The sequence below is a fragment of the Mus musculus genome, chromosome 4 (genome assembly GCF_000001635.26).
Source record: "Mus musculus strain C57BL/6J chromosome 4, GRCm38.p6 C57BL/6J".
In the NCBI taxonomy this organism is placed as follows: domain Eukaryota; kingdom Metazoa; phylum Chordata; class Mammalia; order Rodentia; family Muridae; genus Mus; species Mus musculus.
In genome coordinates this window covers 140647233-140669575 of record NC_000070.6, presented here as the reverse complement: position 1 = coordinate 140669575, position 22343 = coordinate 140647233, and the positions used below count along the sequence as shown (strand labels likewise).

The following is a 22343-nucleotide window of genomic DNA, read 5'->3' as shown; positions in this document are numbered from 1 at the left end:
TTCTGTGATTGTGTGATGTTTGGAATTCTGGAGACTTTTCAGAGTGTAGATAAATGCTAGGTCTCCAAGAGGTGGGGTGAGCTGTTGGTTGGCCATTGTTGGTTGCAATTTGTTAAGTAGTCATGAGCAAAGATGTTAGGGGTTTGAAACAGTGAGAGGGAAAAGGGAAGGGGTGGAAAAAGATGGAAGAAAGAAGAACCCACAGAGTAGCAAATACCAGCTACATAAATCATTAAACAGAAAGAGAAAAGAAGAGGAAGAGCAGGAGGAAGAGAGGAGGAGGGGGGACGGGGAGGGGAGGGGGGAGGGGGACAGGGAGGGGGAGAGGGAGAGGGAGAAGAGGAAGAGGAGGAGGAGGAGGAAGAAGAAGAAGAAGAAGAAGAAGAAGAAGAAGAAGAAGAAGAAGAAGAAGAAGAAGAAGAAGAAGAAGAAGAAGAAGAAGAAGAAGAAGAAGAAGAAGAAGAAAGCAAACCGAGCAAGCCGTGGAGAGCAAGCTCAGTAAGCCGTGTTCCTCCATGGTCTCTGCTTCAGTTTCTGTCTTGACTTCTCTCCATGATGAACTGTAAGCAGAAATGACCTGTCTTCCCCAAGTAGCTTTTGGTCATAGAGCCTTATCACAGCAATAGAAAGCGATCTAGGGAAAGGAGGTTGAGACAAAAATGATGACTTGGGATCAGATGTTTAAGACACGAGCCCAAGCAACACAGTGAGGTCCTGTTGCCAAGGAAGTGAAAGATGAAAGAAAGGCATCACTGGTTTTTTCCCCCCTAAAACAAAAAATAGAATTTTTTAGAGAAAAATTAATTTTTTTTCTAAAATAAAATAATTTTAGAAAAAAAATTTAATTTTTAAAAGAGAGTTATTTATTTATTTTATTTATATGAGTTCACTGTAGCTGTCTTCAGACACACCAGAAGAGGGCATCGGATCCCATTACAGATGGTTGTGAGCCACCATGTGGTTGCTGGGAATTGAACTCGGGACCTCTGAAAGAGCAGTCAGTGCTCTTAATTGCTGAGCTATCCCTTAAAATTTTGTTTGTTTGTTTGTTTGTTTGTTTGTTTTGTTGTTTTTCGTTTTTAGAAGCTCCCTCTTACGCAATATGCAGGCCACTTGGGCTCCGGGCTGGATCGAAGGAGGGCACGATAGGAGATCCCAGAAGCCTCTTCACCCATTCTGGGGGCTAGTCAGCCTTTCCGAGGGCCAACCCTGGCTCCTCCTGATTTCTTTAGCATCTAAGAGTTAGAAGACCAGGTTAGCTCTTCCAGGTAGCAGGGCTAGCTGAAGATGGAGTACAGCTTTCCACAGGCCAGTGTCCTCCTCAGGTTTGTGAAGGAGGCAGCTCTTCTTGAAGGACCTAGACCATGGACCAGGAGCCACCTTCCTATGCTGACCCCGGTAGTAGGAGTGGGAGTGACAGCCTCTTGTCTCAGGCTCACTCCAGGCCCCAGCAGCAATGACAAGGACATTGGAGCCTTAATGGGAGTCTGCCGGTCTGGCACATGCTGGGCACTCTGAGCACACCATCTTCCTCACATCTGTGGCAATCCTCTTGTTTCCAACTCAGAGGTTAAATCCAGGGAATGTGACTCATCCAAGGGTTCTCTCCACCGCAGGGAAGCTCTCAGCCCAGCCAGGACTCGCCCGCTCGGGTGACTGGCGCAGCAGGAGGCTTTCGGCTCACTCAGCCAAGACCAAGTTCTTGGTGATTTTAAGACAAGGGCTCATGTAGCCCAGGCTGACTTCAAACTTGCTATGTAGCTGAGGATGGCCTAGAACTGTGAGTGTTCCTGTTTCCAACTCCTGAGTGCCGGGGGTTACAGGAGCGTGCCACCACACCGGCTCAAATGCACCTACTTGTTATTATTATTTGATTCTTTTGATACAGGGTTTGCTAGGTAGCTCAGGTCGTCCTTGTCTTTGCTTTGATCTTCCTGCCTCTGTCTCTAGTGCTGGGGGATTTAAGGTATGCACTGGTATGCCCACTTCTGGATTTTTTTTTTTTAATTCAAAATGTCCATTGTGAGACTTGGAGTAAGTTATTTTCTCAGGAGCCTCTCTACAGAAAAAGGAGAACCCAGGGTGTAAGGTGTGAGCAAAATTGTGCTTGGAGAGGCTTTCTGTGTGTGGAATGTGTGGATCCCAGTAACCCAGAAAATAAGCATCATCACCATCATCACCACTATCACCATCATCATCATCACCATCATCACCACTATCACCATCATCACCACTATCACCATCATCATCACCACCACCATCATCATCACCATCATCACCACTATCACCATCATCATCATCACCATCATCATCACCACCATCACCACTATCAGCATCATCACCACTATCACCATCATCACCATCATCACCACTACCACTATCATCACCAACATCAGAGTCACCATTGTCAGGTTTTCTTCCTAACAGGCCAGTGTAACTCCCTGGGGCTACTGGGAACTGCAGTCTCTGTCAGGACTCAGCTAGGCTTCGGTGTCTACAGAACCCCTGGAAAGAGAGGAGGAGGATCAAATGCATGTTTTTCTGTTCGCTTTGCGTTTTAGTGACAGCGTCTCCACAAGTGGAACTTACCATGCAGCCTAGGGCTGGCTTCTGACTCCCAGAGATCTTCCTGCCTCAGTATCCCCAAGGCTGCGATGATAAGTGATCACATTCAGATACATGTATATTTATTTTAGGCAAGCAAGGGCAGGCCAGATGTAGCCCTAGGATTGCAGTTGCCTGTCCCTGATCTAACACCTCAGGCTCTGGAGTCTCGGTGGAGGGCACAGAACTGCTTTGGTCTTTTACTATGAGCTCAGTCATGCTCACCGCCATGGATCTGCATGGATTTGGTGCGAGAGGGTGGGGCTACCTTTGTGTCTCCAGCTGGGCTTTCCTGGGGCTCAAGGAGTAGGCGGAGCAACTGTGATCAATGGACTTTCCTGATGTTCAGATGCCTGTGTTCTTGACGAGCAAGCGAGATGTTGGTCAAATCTGTGCTCATCCACACCGACAGCGAGGAAGATGACTTTGGCAAAGCCATTCCCCTATCCTGCATCACCAAAGACACACTCTGTGACCTGAGCTGCTGTCCCTAGGAGCCAGAAGCCCGTGGTGGTGACCCTGTTCCTAGTGCTATCATTCAGAGGCTATTATTATTACTATTATTATGCCTGCAGTTTAACAAGCAGATAACTGAGACTCAGAGAGACCAGACCGCTTGTCTGAGGCCACACAGCTGTCACTTAGCTGTCCTGGAGAAGATCTTTCCTCCTGGCCCTTCCCATCTTACCTGGTTAAAGGATCTAGATCATATAGGGCCCCACCCATCCCGGAGTCCTGTCTTGAGCCCCATCCTACCAGGGGACAGCAGATCCCCTGGGCTCAGCACTCCTTGAAAACCCATCTTTGTTTTTTTTTTTTTTTTTTTTTTTTCTCCTTTCTACCCTGGCTAACTCCCTGGGCCTCCCGGGCTGGGCTGAGGGATATATGCCCAGCCAGGTTGGGACTGACTCAGCCTAACCCTTCCTGGTGGTAGAGGCCAGGGCCCCCTCCAGTCCTCCAGTCTTCCGCCTTCACCCTCTGCCCGCCTCCGTGTCCAATGCACCGGCCCAGCAGGTCTGGCGGGTTAATGACTCATACAGCTGGGTTGTCAGCAAGCCCAGCCAAGCCTGGCTCAGGAGCCCGAGTGTGTCAGACCTGAGGCTCCTGCTCAGTCCACCAGCAGCTTCCCCACCAGATGCTTGCCCGCTGGTGGCGCCTGCCCCGGTCACTGGCATCTTCTCCCCTGAGGACCACAGTTGGACTGTGCGCAATCCAGGTCGGTCAGTCTCTCCCAGTTAAGCCCTCTTCGTTCTTTGCAGAGTTGGAAGAGGTTCTTTGAATGTGATGGAGGTAGTGAGGGTCTCCTGCGTTGACACCTTTGGGCTCTGGGGTTCCCGGCTCTCCCTGAGATGACAAGGAGGCTTGGGGGCTAACGAGGACGATGTGGGAGGAGGGACATGGAAGGATCCAGGAGCACAGGTGTGTGGTGGGAGTTCCCTACCCTATTTTTAGGCTTACGGAGGTTGAGAAGGCTTTCTGTGGCTTCAGAATATCGTTATAGTTGGAAAATTGAGGCTCCGAACCCCCGGAGAATGCTGAGGTGGCACAGTGGCTGGACACTAGTGATCCACTCTCGGTCTTCCTTGCTGCTCCATGGCTGCCTGCTTGTTTCTCCCGTGTTCATACCCTGGTGGCCTCCTCTGCCAGTCCTGTCCCTTCCCATCCCTGCCTTTCCCATCTAAAGGGAGGGACTACAGTTTATACAGCTTCCTTGGCAGAGATTGTACCCGTTTGTGGTTGGGTGGCATTTTAAAGGTCACTAGGCAGCCTTGCCCTGCGTCTCTGACAGGTTGCTTTTTAGCCATAGCTTGACTGCCTCTGGTGATGGACGGCTCACTGGTTTCAAAGGATCTATTTCATTGTTTGGTCAACATCTGGCCAATGATAACATAATGAACTCAACTGGGTCCCCGTTTCATGCTTTCATTTGGCTAGCACAGTGCAGTGCCTGTGTGACGAGCTTAATCTTTCAGTAACCCCAATGAGTCCGTGCTATTCTGATCACAGGCCTAGAGGGGCGAAGTAGCCCCTCTCATGGATGGAGAAAAGGGGAGCTGGGGTTTAAGGAGGAGGCAGGGTGGGCGTGGCAGAGGACAAGAGGAGCCTCGATCCTAAGTCAGCTTCTTCTTTCCCATTATTACCATGTCCCCCGCCTCCTCTTGCTTTCTGTGGAGGGACTCTGGTGATCAATGAGGCAGCGTCTCACCAAGGTACTTGACAGTTTACAAAGTTATCTATGTTACTGGCCCCCTAGGGCACTCACAACAGCCTGGCTAACTGGACAGGGCGGGAACAACCACCCCCGTGGTGGTGACTGACCCTGTAGTTATGGGACCAAGGCCTATCGAGGTCAGGCATCCTGCCTGAGGCCACATGGCTATGAGACAGCAAGGATTCAAGGGTCTCTCCTTTCCCTGGGAGAAGACCTCCTCATCTCTACAGGTTTTGGTCTGGAGGACCCTGGAGAGTCTGGTAGAAGTGACAGAGGTGGGGTTGCCTCGTACACTGAGGCCCAGCTTGTGGCCTCCACCCACCTGCCTCTGTCCCCCAAGAGCTGAGGACTTTGGGGGTTTGAGAAGGTGGCCCTTCTGTATCCCTGTCATCAAGAAGAAAGACGTCCCCACTCAGTGTAGAGGACAGTCATCGGGAGGAGATCACAAGAGGAGTCTGCTGTTCTGAAATCCTCGTGACGGTGCTATAATGGCTGCCACACTTCTGTGACCGAGAATCCACTTCCTGGGCACCGCCATGCGCAGAGCATAAGCCACACAGAGCTCTGCTGACAGTCCCATCTCCCAGAGGGCTCTAACTAGTCACGGCTGGGCGTACTTTAAAACACAGGGATGAAGCTGGGAGCTGGTGGCATGCTCCTTTAACCCCAGCACTCGGGAGGCAGAGGCAAATGGATCTCCCAGTTTAAGGCCAGCCTGGTCTACAGAGTGAGTTCTAGGACAGCCAGGGCTACACAGAGAAACCCTGTCTTGAAAACAAAAACAAAACAAAACTGAAAACCAAAATGCTGGTGTGGTGCCTTGCACCTGTGATCCCAGCACTTAGGAGGCCGAGGCAGGAGGATTGCTGTGAGTTTGAGACTATCCTGAACTACAGTGTGAGACCCTGTCTCCACAACAGCAGCTCCCTTCTCCCTCATGGTAACAACACAACCCAAGAAGGGCCAAACCTCCACACAGTACAGGCAGCTGCTCACCCAAAGTCTGCGGGCCCTTCCTTGACTGTGAGGGTCCTTGACCTTTAACCCTCATGACTGAAGTGATCTTGAGCATTTCTCGTTACATTTCTTTTTACTTGGTGTGCGTGGGTAGGGGGATGAGAAACGTGAGCTTTGGCTCACACAAGGAGGGAAGTACCCTCATCCGCTGAGGCTGAGCCATCTCATTAGCTGGGCTGTGAGTTTCTTGATATTGCCCCTTTTCGATGCAGGATCACAGGTTGTGCAATGCGGGGGTGGGGTGGGGGGTGGGGGGAACTGAGGCTGAACTCAGTCAAGCTCACGGGGCCAGTAGGTGGGAGCAAGAGTTCCAAACAGGTCTGCACGTCCCCTGAAGTGGGTACCCTGCCTGGAATGGAATGCAAGCTCTCAGGGGGAGCAGAGCAGAGGTCTCCAGGGCTCTCAGGAGCTGAGCAGGAAGCAGGTTTGGGAGAGCTTGTAAGGTGGCTCAGTGGGTAAAGACAGGTTTGCCACCAGATCTGACAAAAATGTGAAAAATGGAGTCTGGTTTCCTGAAAACCAGACTCCAGGGAACAAGTCTCAGGAGCTGTGCTGGTGTCACGGCTGCCCTTGTACTCCCTTTAGTCACCACTTCTGGCTGAGGGAACCCCTACTCCCAGGTTCCTCTGGCGTGGGACGACACCGGGAAATGGGTGTGGATGGTGAAAGCTTCGTGCTCCTGACTCAGTTCACAAGGCAGTGGCTGGCCGAGGAGAGAGCCAGGGGTTCAGACAGACCAGCTACCCTGCCCATCCCCCACATCCCTCCCTACCCCAGCTCTTCCCCTGAGCCAGTTAGCTGATAATCATCCCTTCAATCTGATAAAAAGAGGATGCAGTGGGCCTGGTTTTCAGAGCCACAGGGCCTGGAGCCAACAGGCCACCACCACCTCTGCTCTGTGCCAGCACTGTCCTTCCTTTGTGACCTCGAGGGAACCCTAGTCCTCCCAGGGCCTCAGTTTCCCCTTCTGTGAAAGGAGCACGTTGGTTTCTATCAATTCTAAGAGCTCCGACCCTGAGGTCTCCAGGGGCCCCGTGGCTTCCTGCCGCTCTGCCTCTGTCCCAGGCCAGCACAGCCACACTGGCCAGGAAGGAAGTAGGAATCTGTGGCCTCTGGTGGGAGGGGACTGAGGGAGACTGGAGTGGTGGTCACACAAGCCTGAACCTTTTAGGGTAAACCCCGGACACTGAGTGCTCATCTTGGGGAGGAGCAGCCCCATGGTGAAGGGCCTATCTATCAGTGGGGCTCAGGGGTCAGGCTGGGGTTCCGATCCCAGCTCTGTGCCTTCCCTGGGTGAGTCCCCTGCCTGATCCTGGGCTTCCAGAGCTGGTGAGGGCATGCATTCTCCCAGTGTGTCGCTACACTTGGTGCATAGACGCGATCCAATACCCTTCCCTTCTTTCTTACAATCGGACAAGTTCTAGCCTGGCAGGAAATCTCCCGGTGCCACCTTGGACCACAGTGACATATTTCATTTATGCCACAGGATGGCTGTCTCTAAGGGTCGGGAAGTCACACGCTCCATCTTCATTCTCTTTCTCTCCCCCTGCCCCAGGGTCTCTTGTAGCCCCAACTTGTTGTTTACTGAAGGGTGACCTTGAACTCCTGGTTTTCCTGCTTCTTCCTCCCAAGTGCTGGGTCACAGGCGTGCACCACGGTGTCTGCCTTTATAAACCTGCTGAAGACCAAACCCAGGATTGCCTACTTGCCAGGCAAGCAGCGCCCAGCCCTTCATTTCTTTCTTAAAACTGTTCCGGCAACTAGAACACTGGGTCTGGTGTCTCGATGCCCCGCTGTGAGTCTTGCCTCACCAACAAGAAACTGCTCCGAGCAGGGAGGGCATAACTCTTCACTCTATCTTGCCCCAGAATCTGGTCGGCTTGAGCCAGAACTGCTTGGGTCGGAACTAATGAGGTGGGAGGGCATGTGGGTCACATGAGATCGAGAGCGAGCGAGCGAGCGAGCGAGCGAGCCTGGCAAGCTCTGGGCTGCCGGGATGTCCACCACTCCAGGGTCTGACAGCTTCTGGGTAAAGAAGGGGTGACTGTGACCAAATCCACAGTTCCCAGGCCCCGCCCTGCAGCCACAGGGCAGGGAGCTCACTTTGCTGGGTACAGTTTATGGCTGCTTACCCTCCCAGCCCCATCTGGAGTCAGGAGCTTAAGGTTGGTGCGATGCCCTGGTATGGAGGTGTTGGGGAAAGAATTGTGGGATCCTTTCTGCCATTGCTGTCACTCAGCCTTCTCAAGGTGGCTCATCCCTCCACACGCCTTATTTCCTTGTTCCTAAAAATGTCAACACACTCCTCTCTGCCTTCTCTTGAAGCCCTGCCAGGGGATTTTCCAGTAAGCAAGGAAACCGCATCTACCTTCCTCCTCCTCTCCCCGGGGTGGGGTGGGGGGGTGGTGGTGCGGCTGGTCTGTTTCCTCTCTGTTCTCAGTTGTACTTAGGTGGCCATCCTTCCATCTTCCATTATCCAACTTCTCTCCACCCATTTTTTTAAAAAATTATTTATTTATTTATTTATTTATTTATTTATTTATTTATTTATTTATTTATTTATTATATGTAAGTACACTGTAGCTGTCTTCAGACACTCCAGAAGAGGGCATCAGATTTCGTTACTGATGGTTGTGAGCCACCATGTGGTTGCTGGGATTTGAACTCAGGACCTTTGGAAGAGCAGTCGGCGCTCTTAACCGCTGAGCCATCTCACCAGCCCCCTTAAAAATATTTTTAATGATTTGTTTATTTTTATTTTGTATACATCGGTGTTTTGCCTGCATGTATGTCTGTGTTGAGGGCATAGGATCCCCTGGAAATGTAGCTAACGGAGAGTTGTGAGCCACTGTGGGGGTGCTGGGAATTGAACAGAGGTCCTCTGGAAAAGAAGACCAGTGCTCTTAACTCTCTAGCCCGTCTCCACCCATTTCTACCAACCTATTTGTCATCCATCCGTCAGTCTATATCTTCAGCTACCATCCATATATTTTCCATTTATCAATCTTTCCATTCATCATCCATTAGTCCATTATTATACCTAACTATTATCTATCCATTTCCATCCACCCACCTCTATATCTATATAGGTGTATCTATACACTGAGCTACCCATCTACTACCCATCCATCCATCCGTCCATCCATCCATCATCCATCCACCCATCTATCCATCCATCCATCCATCATCCGTCCACCCATCTATCCATCCACTCATCTATCCATCCACCCATCTATCCATCCATCCATCATCCATCCACCCATCCATCCATCATCCATCCATCTATCATCCATCCACCCACCCACCTATCCACCATGCATCCAAAGGTCATTTATCGAATGCCTGTCCAGTGCCAGACACTATGTTCTGGAGATACGCCTCTTCCAAACAGACAGGATCCTGCCTTCAGGGGATTTGGGGTAGCAGAGGTGACAGATAATTGAGCAAGCACTACAGTCCCTCGTGCTGTGGGTTGGTTGTCACTGTTGGTCAGCTTCCTTGTGTGTAGCAGAGGATGGTGGGGTAGATCCTACCTCGAGAGGTTATCGTGATCCGATGGGATCATTCAGGGAAAGGCCCAACACCCAGCAGCCAGCGAGTGCCTGGAAAGGGGATGGTGCTGATGTGGGTCATGGGGGTGATGGATGGAGGGGGTGAAGGAGATGATGGGTGATGGGGGTGATGGAGCTGATGGAGGTGATGAAGGGGATGATGCTGATGGAGGTGATGATGATGCCACTGCCAACTTCAGGCCTGGCTCTGATGAACCACAGTATCCAGAGTTCCTCTGAGAAGGCTGCTTTCCTCAGAGGCAGCAGAGGTGGCAGGCGATAGTGACATGGGCCAGGTCACTAAGCCAACTTCCCAGGTCTAGGCAGGCCACGAGAGAACCCCTCCACACAGGGCCTGGGTGCTGGCCACAGCTGCTAGTTGATTAGGTCTGAGGGATTCTATAGGGCCTAGGATGCCATAGCTGCCTGCCTGTCTGCCAAGCAGGAGTGGAGTGTGTTAGAAGAAACCAGGCCAAGAGCTATAGATCGCCCTTCTCTTTGTCTTTGGATTTGTTTTGAGGTAGGACCTCCCTATATAGCCCCAGGCTAGCTTGGAACTACTATGTAGTCCAGGCTACCCATGATTTTATAGTCCTCCTGTCTCTGTTTCCTGAGTCCTGGGTATAGGTGTATGTCACCACACCCTACTTCCTCAGTCTGTCTCTGCAGGGTGCAGGGGTGGACAGAAAATCAGCAGAAGTTTGAGAGAGGCAGAAAGCACAAGGAGTCAAGGACACAGGTATGGAAGGAGCCAGGAGGGTTTCCAAGTGGCCCCCTGGGATTGAGGGACTAGGGACACATTGTTGTCATGTTCGGCTAAACTCCTGGTTTCTGGAAAGGTGCATGGGGATGGCCCGGCACTTAGGGCATACGTGTCACATGTGTCAGGCGAGGGGAGCAGGTGTCCTGACTCTCACACTGGTGTGTCAGGAAGAACAGTGAATCCCAAGAAGCAAGTCCAGTGCTGACACCCAAACCGACAAGCTCTGCAGGAGTGTGGGGAAGACCCTTCCCACTTTGTCTTTCCCAGGCTTGCTTTTTGCCTCTGAAGAGTTCAGCGGGCAATATCTGGCACTGGGTTATCCAGCAGGTGGAGGGTTAAGGGCTTCAGTCCTTAGAAGGTACTTACCCAGGAAAGAGCAAATGTCAGCTTTGCGATGGTGTGGTTTCCTGGCACGCACAAGTCCTGAGTTCAGTTCCATGGGACAGAAAAAGAAAACAAAAATAAATGTGAGCCACATATCTTGGGTGATGCTTAGGGAGGGTTTAATCCAGGGCCACGCAGCTGAACCCTGCTTGCGAAGTTTCGTGGGGGGGGGGTAAGAGGTGGACCTAGGATGTAGGGCGTACATATCTGCTGTGTGTCTCAGGCAGGCTACTTTGCCCTCTCTGTGCTTCCGTTCCTCATGTGGAAAGGGATCTTGGAAACTTATGAGAGGGAAGGAGCATGCTTGGGCATGGAGAACATTGATCTTGTTGTAGCCCAAGCATTCATAAGGGTTTCGGGGGGCTTTGCGGGGAATGGATGGTGGCAGTGTGACTGAGTCTGAAGTGGTGGAAGATCCTGGTCCTCCTTTGCCTTAGGTCTTTAATGTGCTGGATCCATCTGCTGGGATCTGGGATCTGGGATCTGGGATCTGGGATCTGTGCCCAGCTTGCATTCGAGGGTCAGTGGCCGATCATTCTCAGGGGCGTGAACTCTGGATTTCACTGGCAGGGTTCTGGCTGTGTAGCCTCACGCAGGCAGGGCTGCTGGGGTTGGGGGAGGGGGTGGGGAGGTGGGGCTGGCGCATAGTGAGCCTCTGTGAATGGGAGTGACCCAGCTGAGCCTCCTCACACAAGGACTGGGAGACTGGATGTTAATGAGCGTTGGGGCTGCTCCAGAGCGCTAGTCTATAAAGCCGGGGGCCTGCAGCTTCTCGGGTGCTGCTGCTGGGAGTTTATGAGAAGGGTGCAGCCACAGAAGGGCCCATTGTTCCGAGAGGGCACAGTTTTACGGCTCTTAGAAAGCGTCTTTCATCTGGGGACCAGGGAGCTGGGGGAGAGAGAGTCCCAGCCCCGGGCGGGCAGCGCGCGCGGTGAAACTGGGGACAATGGAGGTTTCTGGGGCTGGTGCCAGGCCATAACTGTGCCCAGTGTCACTGCAGCCTGGCAGCTGCGGACCGTCCTCCCCAGCTGAGGTTGTCCCCTTCTGGAGACCTTGTGTCTGGGCCCCGTTCCCCTGGCTGGGCCCACTCTGTCCCTGGCTCCCTGGCTCTGCCTTTTCTCAGCAGTGTCCCCTCACCCTGTCCCTTCAGCCCTGTGGTGGCTTCTCTGTCAGGCTCTGGGCTCTGTCAGCTGACCGGCAACTCTGAGCTGGTGGTAACCTGATGCCCGGAGGAAAAGACCTTGCCTCCTGTCCTCTCTGGCTGTGTGCCCAGGCCCCGGGCAGAGCCACATAAACCCATTCTCAGAGGCCCCAGGGCTCCCCTCCCTCTGCTCCTCCTGAGAGGCTGTAGGTGAGGCAGGGTTCCCAGACACGTGGGCCCATGGCATTGGGCTGGTGGGAAGAAGTTCCGAGTCTCCCCATATCCGCCTCTGAGGCCCCTGGTTCATATTTATTCTAAGGTGACCTTTCACCTTTGTCCGTTAGCAGACACACGAACTTAAGGTTAAGTCTCTTGGACCTTAACGGGTTCTCTTGTCTGACAGTCAGGTGTCCCTCTCACCCTGCATGGTGACAGTGGTCAGGGCACAAGGAGGGCCACCTGCCTCTTGTCACAGGCTGCTTTGAGTCAAGGGGTAAAGATGCCCTCGGAAGGGTCCAGTGACAGAGTGGGGCTCACGGCATTAGTGATGGAAGTCTGGACCTGGACAGACTTTGTGCTACAACCTCAACATCTGTAAAGTGTGAATAAGGTTCTTTAGAGGGACCCTGGGGGGTGGGGCTGGGGGCTGGGGGTTGGGGGGTGGGGGCTGGGGGGTGCATTCATACACACAAGCGTCCACGCAGTGCAAAGCAGGGAGACACTGCTCTGTTTGCTATTATCCTTAACACTATTTTTATTTATGTTTGTTTATTGTTGGTTTCTTTGGAGGCAGGGGCTCATGTAGCCCAGGTTGCCCACTGTACTCACTACAGAGTCAAAATGACCTTGAATTTCTGTCCCGCTGCCTCTATTTTCTGAGTGCTGGGATGACGGTTAGTGTGCCCTTCTTCACTTATGTGATGCTGGGGACTGAACCCAGGGCTTTGTGCACACTGGGGAGGCACGCCCTCTACCAGCTAAGCCACGCACCTGAGCTATATCTCCAGCTTCATTTCTTTCTATTTTTCTCTCAGAACCTCGGCATGAACTTGGCTGTGGGTTTTTGTTTTTTGTTTTTTTTCACAGTGTGAACAATGACCGCGCTCTGAGAATCTTTGTGGTCATTTTTCCAGCTCAGCTTTTTGGCTCTCTAATTCCACATTCCTGGGAACAACCAGCCAATGGGCTCAGTGTGGGTAAAGTGACCACCATCCCATCTGACCTACTGTGCCGGGAGGAGGCGGCTCCAGGGTCAGGCTTGTTGGAGGCTCCATTAGCGGGGAGCTGAGTTAGGCGCTTTCTCTGAGAACCAAGGCTTTCATAGCTTTCAAGACTATTTTGGTGTGTTATGTGGAAGTCAGGGGTAAGAGTACAGGACTCTGACTTTGAGGTTAGCCTGGTCTACACAGCAAGTTCTAGGCAAGACAGGGTTACATAGTGAGACCAGCCTCAACTACAAAACCAAGACACAATATGAAGACGATTGAGGAGCCTCTGGCTTCTGCACAGGCATGTACAGGCAAGTGCTCTCATGCACACACATACATGTATGTGCATACACATACATGCACATGCCATATACACACAAGATAAATGAAGAAAATCACATAGTTCTGTAAAATGTCAGGGTCTGTGCTGGGTTTGAGGGGCACATAGTTGTGATCCTAGCCCTTGGGAGGCTGAGACAGGAGGATTGCCTGGAGTTGGAAGGCAACCGGGGCCACAGTGTAAGACCCTGTCTGGCAAAACAAAACAACCAAAAGAAGAAACAAACAAAAAAGCAACCACTGGCCTGTCATGTGACTTTTCCTGGGGAGATATGACCAAATGTCTGTTCACTCCAGACATGGCACCAATTACAGACCAAAGAAACATTTCCACGCAAGTCCAGTTCAGGAGTGGGTGGCGGCCTCCTGAAGGCTGAATCCTGAAACCCCCGTCAGTCCTCTCTCTGGGTACAATAGCATTCTGGAGACCTCAGTATCGGAGGCAAAATGATGTGCAGCTGGGAGAGGTGAGCGCTGGGCAGAGGGAGGGAGGCAGGGCACAGCTGCAGTCTCAGGTGAGGCTCTAGTGCGCAGCCTCCCCACTGTTTGACAGAGAACGTGTTTAATAAGCTGGATCCCATGCGAGTCCTGTGCTGCTCTGTTTCAGATGGTAAGGGCCAGGTCACGATGCTAGGAAAGGTATGTGTTGTGTTACATGTGGTATTGGAGCTGAGACCGAGAGAAGGAAGAGACTTGTCCTGAATGAGTCATCTGACCTTTTCCTTAAATTTTATTTACGTGTGTCCCTGTGTGTGTGATATGTATGTATATAGGTGTATGTGTGTGTGTATATGAATGTGTGTGTGTCTGTGTGATGTGTTTGTGTATATGTGTATGTGTGTGTATATGAGTGTGTCTGTGAGATGTGTGTGTCTGTGAGTGTCTGTGATGGCTGTGTGTGTGTGTCACACATGAGGAGGACAGAGGACAACTTTTAGGAGTTGGTTTTCCCCTTCCCCTGTGGGATTCAGGGATCAGACGTGGCCCACCAGCCTTTCATTATAAGCATTTTTACCTCTGAGCCATCTTGCCAGCCTTGTCTGAATTTGTAAATGACCCCAAATGTTCAGAAAAAATTGCACGTCCAATATGCTCGCACTTCCCACCCGTTGCTCCTGTCCTGAGCTGGAGAGGAAGCTGCTGGCTTCATGGTCTTTCACCCTGGGCTGGGCACTGGGCTATGTATGCTTCCTGCTCACTAGGATACCATCCCTCAAAGCTAGCCAAATCAGGAAGTTCACATGATACCTTGCCGTGGTCTAATCCTCGAACCATAATCAAGATTTTCCAGTTGTCTAACAATGGTCTTCGTAAGAGAAGTCTTGGGTTCTGAATCATAAGATGGGTTCAGCTGTCAATTCTCTTCAGTGTCCTTCAGTTTCGGAGGTTTCTTCAGCCTGTCCTTGATATCGGTGGCCTTGGCGCTTTAAAAGACAGTGGGGAACCAAGTCTGGCAGTACATATCTGCGATGCCAACACTTGGGAGCCTGAGGCAAGAGAGACAATGGAAATCCCAGACCCATGTAGTGCAGGGCACGGTGGAGCAGAGAGAGAGAGAAAGAGAGAGAGAGAGAGAGAGAGAGAGAGAGAGAGAGAGAGAGAGAGAGAGAGAGAGAGAGAGAGAGAGGAGAGAGAGAGAGAGGAAGGAAGGAAGGAAGGATAGATAGGTGGGTATGTGGTTCAGTTGGTAGAGTGTGCTTGCCTAACACGCAGAAAACCCTGGGTTTGATACCCAGGACTCCGTAAACTAGACACAGCAGCTCATGCTTGGAAGGTGGAGGCAGGGGATTAGACGCGGAAGGCTGTCTGAGGCTTTAGGGTAAGCTCAGGACAGCTTGAGTTATATGAAACCCTGTCTCAAAAGCAAAACAAAACAAAACGCTAAGAAGAGAACGCCTCTTATTCTGCATTGCTGGCTTTCTGCTCCTGACTGTGTTTGTCAGGGATCCTGAGAAGGAAGGGATGCTGTGTCCTCTGTGGTCACGTGGTCCAAACACCCCTTTCCTGGTCCTGTTAGTGCTATCTGAACATCTGGGTGCATTTGCTGTGAAGTTGCTTTCTTCCCTTTTGGGGTTAACAAGCATTGTTTGGGGAAGTGCTCGAGACCTTGAACTTCAACATATTCTTTTTTATTTCTTTACAGTGTGTTGATTTGGTAGTCCATTGTGGAATGTAAGCTGTTATAGTGCTTGCTCATCTGTTTGTTTCCTTGCCTGTACAGCCGAACAGGGCAGGGGGCTGGACAGAGCCACGTTTTAATGTGACTCAGGCTCTGTAGAAGATGCCAGTTTGGGATTGGGGCTCGGCAGGGGGCTGGACAGAGCCACGTTTTAATGTGACTCAGGCTCTGTAGAAGATGCCAGTTTGGGATTGGGGCTCAGTCTCATTACCGCGACAGAAGAAGGGCTTCCTGTGCACCCTTGCTTAGGATGCTGTGGGAGGGTGGCTGCTGGGCTGTGGAAGTTCACTTCCTTGTCCACCCTTTTTCTTTGCTTTGCTTTCTTGGTTTGTTTGTTCGTTCGTTTGTTTTGAGACAGGGTCTCACTAAGTAGCCTCAGCTAGCCTGGAGCTCACTCTGTAGACCAGGCTGGCTTTCAGTTAACTCACAAAGATTTGCCGGCCTCTCCCTCCCAAGTGCTGGGATTGTAGGTGAGTGTCACCGTGTCCAGCCTGTGTAGTTATTGATTTTTATATGTCTGTGGGTGTGAGCGTGCCTTGGCTCATGTATGGAGGACATACTTGTCTGAGGACAACCTGTGGGAACTGGTCCTCATCTTCCACTTGTGGGTTTTAGGGATGCTACTACCCAAGGTGATCAGGTTTAGAGGTAAGCACTCTTATGGAGTGAGCCATCTTGCTGGTTCTTCTTGATCTATGATGAGGTGGGGCTGAAATCGGGAATCAGAGTAAGGGGCAGAAGCAGGACCTCTGTCTCTTCCTCTTAGCTTTGATACCAGTCTGTTTACCGACCTTGGGAAAATCACGCAGACTTTTTTAATCAAAGAGGAGCCCCAGCCCCTGTCCTTGCCCGCTCCTTCTCGCACTCCTCTCAAGCTCAGGGTGAAAGAGAGGGAGATCTTGCATTATCGAATCTTCATGAACCTCCGTGAATCTTCCGTAAGAGCCGCTTACACAATAAATCCCCCAGGAGGCATGCTTAGTGGCTGATTCTGGTTAATTGAATGTTCTGGAATATGGAAACATTCTCAGACCTTTTTTGTTTGTTTTTTTTAAATCAGCTTTTTTTTTAAAGACTTATTTATTTATTATATGTAAGTACATTGTAGCTGTCTTCAGACATTCCAGAAGATACAGATGGTTGTGAGCCACCATGTGGTTGCTGGGATTTGAACTCCGGACCTTCGGAAGAGCAGTCGGGTGCTCTTACCCACTGAGCCATCTCACCAGCCCAAATCAGCTTATTTTTTATTTCATGTGCATTTGGTGTTTTGCCTGCATGTCTGTGAGGGTGCCCTGGAACTAGAGTTACAGACAGTTGTGAGCTGCCATGTGGGCGCTGGGAATTAAGCACAACCAGTGCCCTAACCACTGAGCCATCTCTCTAGTCCTCAGACTGTTCCCCCACCCCCATCCCGATTCCTTTTGTGGTTATTGAAACCCAGGGCCTCAATTGTCCATCAGACATGTGTTTTTGCCCCAGCGGCTCCCGTCCTAGTTGTTGGGAGGATGGTCTGCCGGACTCCAGAAACTATATCTAGGGCAGGGTATGAGAGCATCTTTCCTGCTGTGCCTAGAGGGCACTTTGGGATGTTTGGGAGCTAAGGAACTCCCAGGGAGGGGGTAGAGGAAAGAGTCATTTGAGAACTGCTATTGATATAGAGGAGACCAGAGAGCATTTACCAAGCCTGCCTATGATTCTAGGACCTGAGAGGCTGAGGCAGGAGGACCAAGTTCAAGATCAGCTTGAGTGACATAAAATAGGATGGGGTCTCAAGACACCAAAGCAAAGCAGGGTATACTGGCACATGCCTGCTGCCCCAGGATCTAAGAGGCAGAGGCAGGAGGATCTTGAGCTCAAGGCCAGCCTGGGCTACATGAGACAATGTCTCAAACAAAATAAAATAAAACAGCAAAGCAAGCGGAACAAAGAAGTCACATAATAAGAAGCTGTTAGTGCCCCACGTGTCACGCAGAGTAGCCAGGTGCAGAGACAGCAAGAACAAAGGGCCAGAGACTTCCCTTGTACACTGTCTCTGCAGTGAGCTTAGAATGTGGACTGCAACAGCTGCTCGTAGGGCTCTCACACGTGTAATCACAACACCTAGGAGACCTGGAGGTAGAGGCAGTGTTGTGAGTTCAAGGTCACCCTGTGCTGTATAGTGAGATCAAAATAAATAAATAAATAAATAAATAAATAAATAAATAAATAAATAAGAACCAGGCACGGTGGTGCAGGTCCAACACCTAGGACAGAAGCCGCTGTAGCAGAAACATGTGTCTGATGGGCAGTTTTTGCCCCACCAAAGGAATGGGAGTGGGGGGGAACCGCCACTCCCAGCACTTGGGAGGCAGAGGCAGAGGCAGAGGCAGAGGCAGAGGCAGAGGCAGAGGCAGAGGCAGAGGCAGAGGCAGAGGCAGAGGCAGAGGCAGAGGCAGAGGCAGAGGCAGAGGCAGAGGCAGAGGCAGAGGCAGAGGCAGAGGCAGAGGCAGAGGCAGAGGCAGGCAGATCTGTGAGTTTGAGGCCAGCCTGGTCTGTACAGGGAGTTCAAGGTCATCCAGGGCTACCTAGTGAGATCCTGCTTCATAAACCTGAAAGGCTGGGAGTGGTGGCGCACACCTTTAATTTCAACACTCAAAGGGCTGAGGCAGGGGGATCTCTGTGAGTTTGAGGCCAGTGTGGTCTACATAGCGAGTTCCAGGCCAGCCAGGACCATGTAGAGAAATCTTGCTTCAAACAAACCAAAAATAAATAAATAAAAAAGAATATGGAGCTGGAGGAGGGAGGGAAGAGGTAGGTGAGGGTTCAGGGAGAGGTGACAGGGAAGGAGGAAGGCAGAAGGCTGTGCTGGCCCGGCTTGTGAGAGCTGGGGCTCATATTTTTGTCAAGCATGAACTAACTACTCCAGACATGACTCTTTATGGTAGGGAGCTGAGGGACAGTGACGTTAGAATGCTAAGTCATAGGGGATGGGCTTTGGTGTCAAGGGTGCACTGGGCTGGAAGAGAGGGTTGGCTGGCGGCGGGGGGGGGCATACTTGTGTTGAAGGGGCTGCCCCCAGAGGAATGGCTGTAGGGAACATGACCCGGGCATCACCAGCTCCTGGCTGTATTTGGAGCTCGGGCTTTTTACGGCCAAGCTCCCAGTGATCAAGTGTTGGCCATTAACAGCAACTGCGAGGGACTGTGGGGAGAGCAAGCTGAAGCTACCGTTTTTCTCAGCTGGTGGTTTGCAGCATAGAACATTCAGTGGATGAGGGTTTGGGGGTGCCCACTTGGAATCCATGAGATCCCCAAGGGTTGAGTGTGCTTCCACCTTGTGCAGAGCTTCAGGAGGGGGCACAAGGGGGAACCTGGAATGTGACCTCTGCCTTTGAGCCTGGACCTCAGCACCTGCCCACCAGGTAGAGAGAGCTCAAATCAGCATCCTGTTCACAGCTGTGTTGGGAGTGTAAGGCTGGCTTCCTGGAGATGCCAGGTCTTGGTGTAGTTCTGGGAGGGGATGGGAGCCTCATGGAGCCTGGAACAGATCCTGAAAGGCTGAGAACAGAGGTCCAGGGCACCTGCCTGTTTCTGGTTCTGTTTTTTTTTTTTTTTTTTTTTTCCCTCGAGACAGGGTTTCTCTGTGTAGCCCTGGCTGTCCTAGAACTCACTCTGCAGACCAGGCTGGCCTCGAACTCAGTAATTTGTCTGCTTCTGCCTCCCGAGTGCTGGTATTAAAGGTGTGCGCCACCATTGCTCAGCTGAAAGATTTAATTTATGTATATGAGTACACTTCGCCCGTGTGTGCTGGGAATTGAACCCAGGTCTTCTGCAAGAGCAACAAGTGCCCTTGACCATTGACTTATCTCCCCAGCCCCAACAGAGGATACAAAAACAAACAAACAAACAAACAAACAAACAAACAATGAAGGGCCTGAAAGGGTAACCTAGTGAGTAAAGTGCTTTGAAAACAAACATAGGGACTCAGAAAACACAGGTTGATGGAGAGATTGGCTCAGTGGTTAAGAGCACTGACTGCTCTTCCAGAGGTCCTGAGTTCAAATCCCAGCAACCACATGGTGGCTCACAATCATTTGTAAAAGGGTCCAATGTCCTCGTCATAAAATATGTAAGTAAATCTTAACAAAAGAAAAGAAAGCTGGCCAGGCAGGACCCTGGAAGCCTGGCACTGTGAGGCAGGAGGATTGCTAGCACTCACTGGCCAGCCAATCTAGTCAAATTGGCAAACTCCAGGTGGAGTGAAGACTCCCCCACCCCCATCAATAAAATAAGCTAAAGGGGGTTGAGAGACTGGCTCTGTGGGACCTGAGTTTGACTCCCAGGAAGCCATGCTGTAAGCTTCACAAAGGCTGGTAACTCCAGCCCCAGGGATCTGATACCTGTGGCCTCTGTGGGCACTTCACAGACCCATACACAGCTATACATACTTAAAACCAGAATACTATCTTTTAAAAAGAGAGTGGAGATTGAGGAGGATACCTAATACCGGCGCTCGCGTGCGTGCACACACACACACACACACACACACACACACACACACACACACACACACACACCATTACCATGACCAAAATACCTTTCTGCTGGTTTTGTGGTCCCAAACAGACAGTGATCTCAGCCTCCGCTTTGCACTTGAACCCTTCAGACATGACTGCTAACCCAGGAGTAATTGCTGATAAGCCTGAGTGTGAATTGCCTCTCACGTAGAGAGGTGACTGGCAGTGTTTAACAACAAGGGATAATCTTAATTAGTGACCCGATAACTGTAATTAGTTACATCATATCCGGAGGCCCTCTCTGGGATCTTGGGAGGGAGTAGCCAGCGCTTGGCAGCCTCGAGGCAAGCAAGGATGGAAAGCTAGGAGTAGGCTTTGCCACCTCCTTGATGGGGGGCGGAGGGGGGCTTGGGCGAGCGACTTCCATTTTTGAGCCTCAGTTTAGTCACTGGGAAATGGGGCTGCCAGGCTGCATCCAACCCCTGTGGATGTAGGATAGCCACAAGGGGCCTAGTGTATGCGTGGAGACACATCACTGTCTCAATTTCTTTATGGACAGGCCCTGGCACCCTTTGCTCCTTGCAGGGAACTCCAGATCATGCTGGGGGAATTTAAAGGAGCCTGGTGTCTTCAGACTCTTTCCCAGGGCTGCAGAGGAGAGGCGCAGTGGTGTAGAGGGGCTCCCGGTGCCAGATCTGGAAGGCGGAGGTGTGTGTGTGTCCCTAGTGTCGCCTGGAGTCCCTCTATCCCCAGCCTCAGTTTCCCTAAGAGGGAGGAGGATGGGAGGGGAGGAGAGCCGAGCCCCGCCCCCTCCAGGATCACTGTTGGGGGAACTGGGAGGGGGAGCTGCGTGCAAGCCAGGCCACCAGGGGTTAAGCGGTGACCTCAGCCGCGCGCCCCGGGACCGGGCGGGCGGGGCGGGCCGTGCGGCGGCTGCAGGCCGCGGGCCGGGGCTGCAGTGGGGCGCGGGGCTCGGCCCGGCCACCGGCGCCCGCGGCAGGAGCGGGAGGCGCGGTGGCGCGGAGCCTTTGTGAGCAGCGGGGACGGTGAGTGCGCGGCGCCCAGGCCCTGGTTCCCGGGCTCCAGGGCTCCGGCGGCCGCTTTGTGTGTCCGGGTCTCCCAGGTCCCCAGCTCTGTGTGCGCGGGTCTCTCTGTGTGGTCGTGTCCTTCTGTGCCCCTTGAGTGTCCCTCCGTCTGAGTCCTGACTGGTCTTTGTGCCTCTGTCTGCCTCTCTCTCTCTCTCTCTCTCTCTCTCTCTCTCTCTCTCTCTCTCTCTCTCTCTCTCCCTCTCCCTCTCTCTCTGTTCTGTACATCCCCCCTCCCCCCATACTTTCCCCATCCCTACCCTGTGATTCGATGTTGAGGGGTCCCCCGATTGCATGAAATCGGGTAGCACGGGGTGGCTTCTGTTCTGAGTCAGTCTCTCCCATCTTGAGTCCTTGCCCAAAGGCGGGACAGCCAGGTCTCCGGCAGGAGTGGGGTGTGGGAGGGGTCAACGGCAGGCCATAGGCACAGAGCCCTGGGTGAGAGGTATGAGCCCTGGGAAGACAGGTATGAGTCTAGTGGGTTCTGTACATGATGGCGATCAGCTTTCAGGGGGTGGCTTGTGAGGGGGAACCAGGTGGGGGGAGGGGCTGGATCTCTCTGTGTTCCTAAGGGTGAGAGTCATTTGGACACAGGAGCCGGAGGACTCCGTCTCAGCCCAAAGTGGGGATATGGTATTGGGTGGACAATCTCATTTCTGAGGGGTTTCGGACCTCAGGGTTTGCTTCAAAGGCCTTGGAGTCCCCATGGGGAAACCCCTGCCCAGCCTGCCCCAGGTCCCATCTGTTCCTCTTTGGCTTAGTGGAAGACAGCAGGTTGTGCAGGCTCATTAGTACATAAGGCCCTGCCCTGCAGCCAGTCCGATGGGTTTGGCTGTGAGCTGAACCACACAGCATGGGCTTCCACAGAGGAGAGAGGAGGGCACAGCCTGGAGATCTCAGGCAAAGCTCAGGACCTCTTGTCTTTTACCAGGCTGCACCTCCGTCCCAGCTGTCTGCCTGAGGCTGGTACCCTCCCTTTCATTGTACGCCCCATTTCCCAACCCTTGCTTCATCTACAAACAGGTTCCATACCTTGCCACTTCCAGTTCTCCTTTTGGGGTACCTCCTTTCCAGCAAGCCGGGCAGGGTTTCCCATGCTCTTAGCCTTCCCGTCCCGGGTAGAGAGGCTCCTTTACCTCTGGAAGGCTTTGGATATAGTGGCTATGTCTTTTCTTGGTCACCAGCCTGCAACACTGCCTGGCACATAGTAGATGCTCAATTAATAGATGCCGGAAACTGGTGGTTCCTATGTTTTGCTTCTTTAAGTTTTAACGTTAGGAGGCTGAGGAGGTAGCTCAGTGGTAGAACGCTTGTCTGGCATGTGCAAGGCCCGGGACTCCATCTCTTGTTCTACAACCAACC

General features: G+C 52.0%; 1 protein-coding gene across 11 annotated transcripts in view; it reads left to right on the top strand.

The window, feature by feature from the left end:
- The first annotated feature begins 3568 nt into the window (after positions 1-3568).
- Positions 3569-22343, top strand: part of Arhgef10l (Rho guanine nucleotide exchange factor (GEF) 10-like) — a 151523-nt gene continuing 132748 nt past the window's right edge. For 3 of the 11 annotated variants that reach the window (XR_003955021.1, XR_003955020.1, XM_006539202.1), the window contains exon 1: positions 20738-20942. The gene's annotated coding sequence lies outside the window, so the exon portion shown is untranslated. Of the gene's footprint in view, positions 3821-7789; positions 7999-20232; positions 20605-20737; positions 20943-21401; positions 21448-22343 lie in introns of those variants that run through there. The other 8 variants (NM_001112723.1, NM_172415.3, XM_030253821.1 and 5 more) reach the window with 7 other exon arrangements.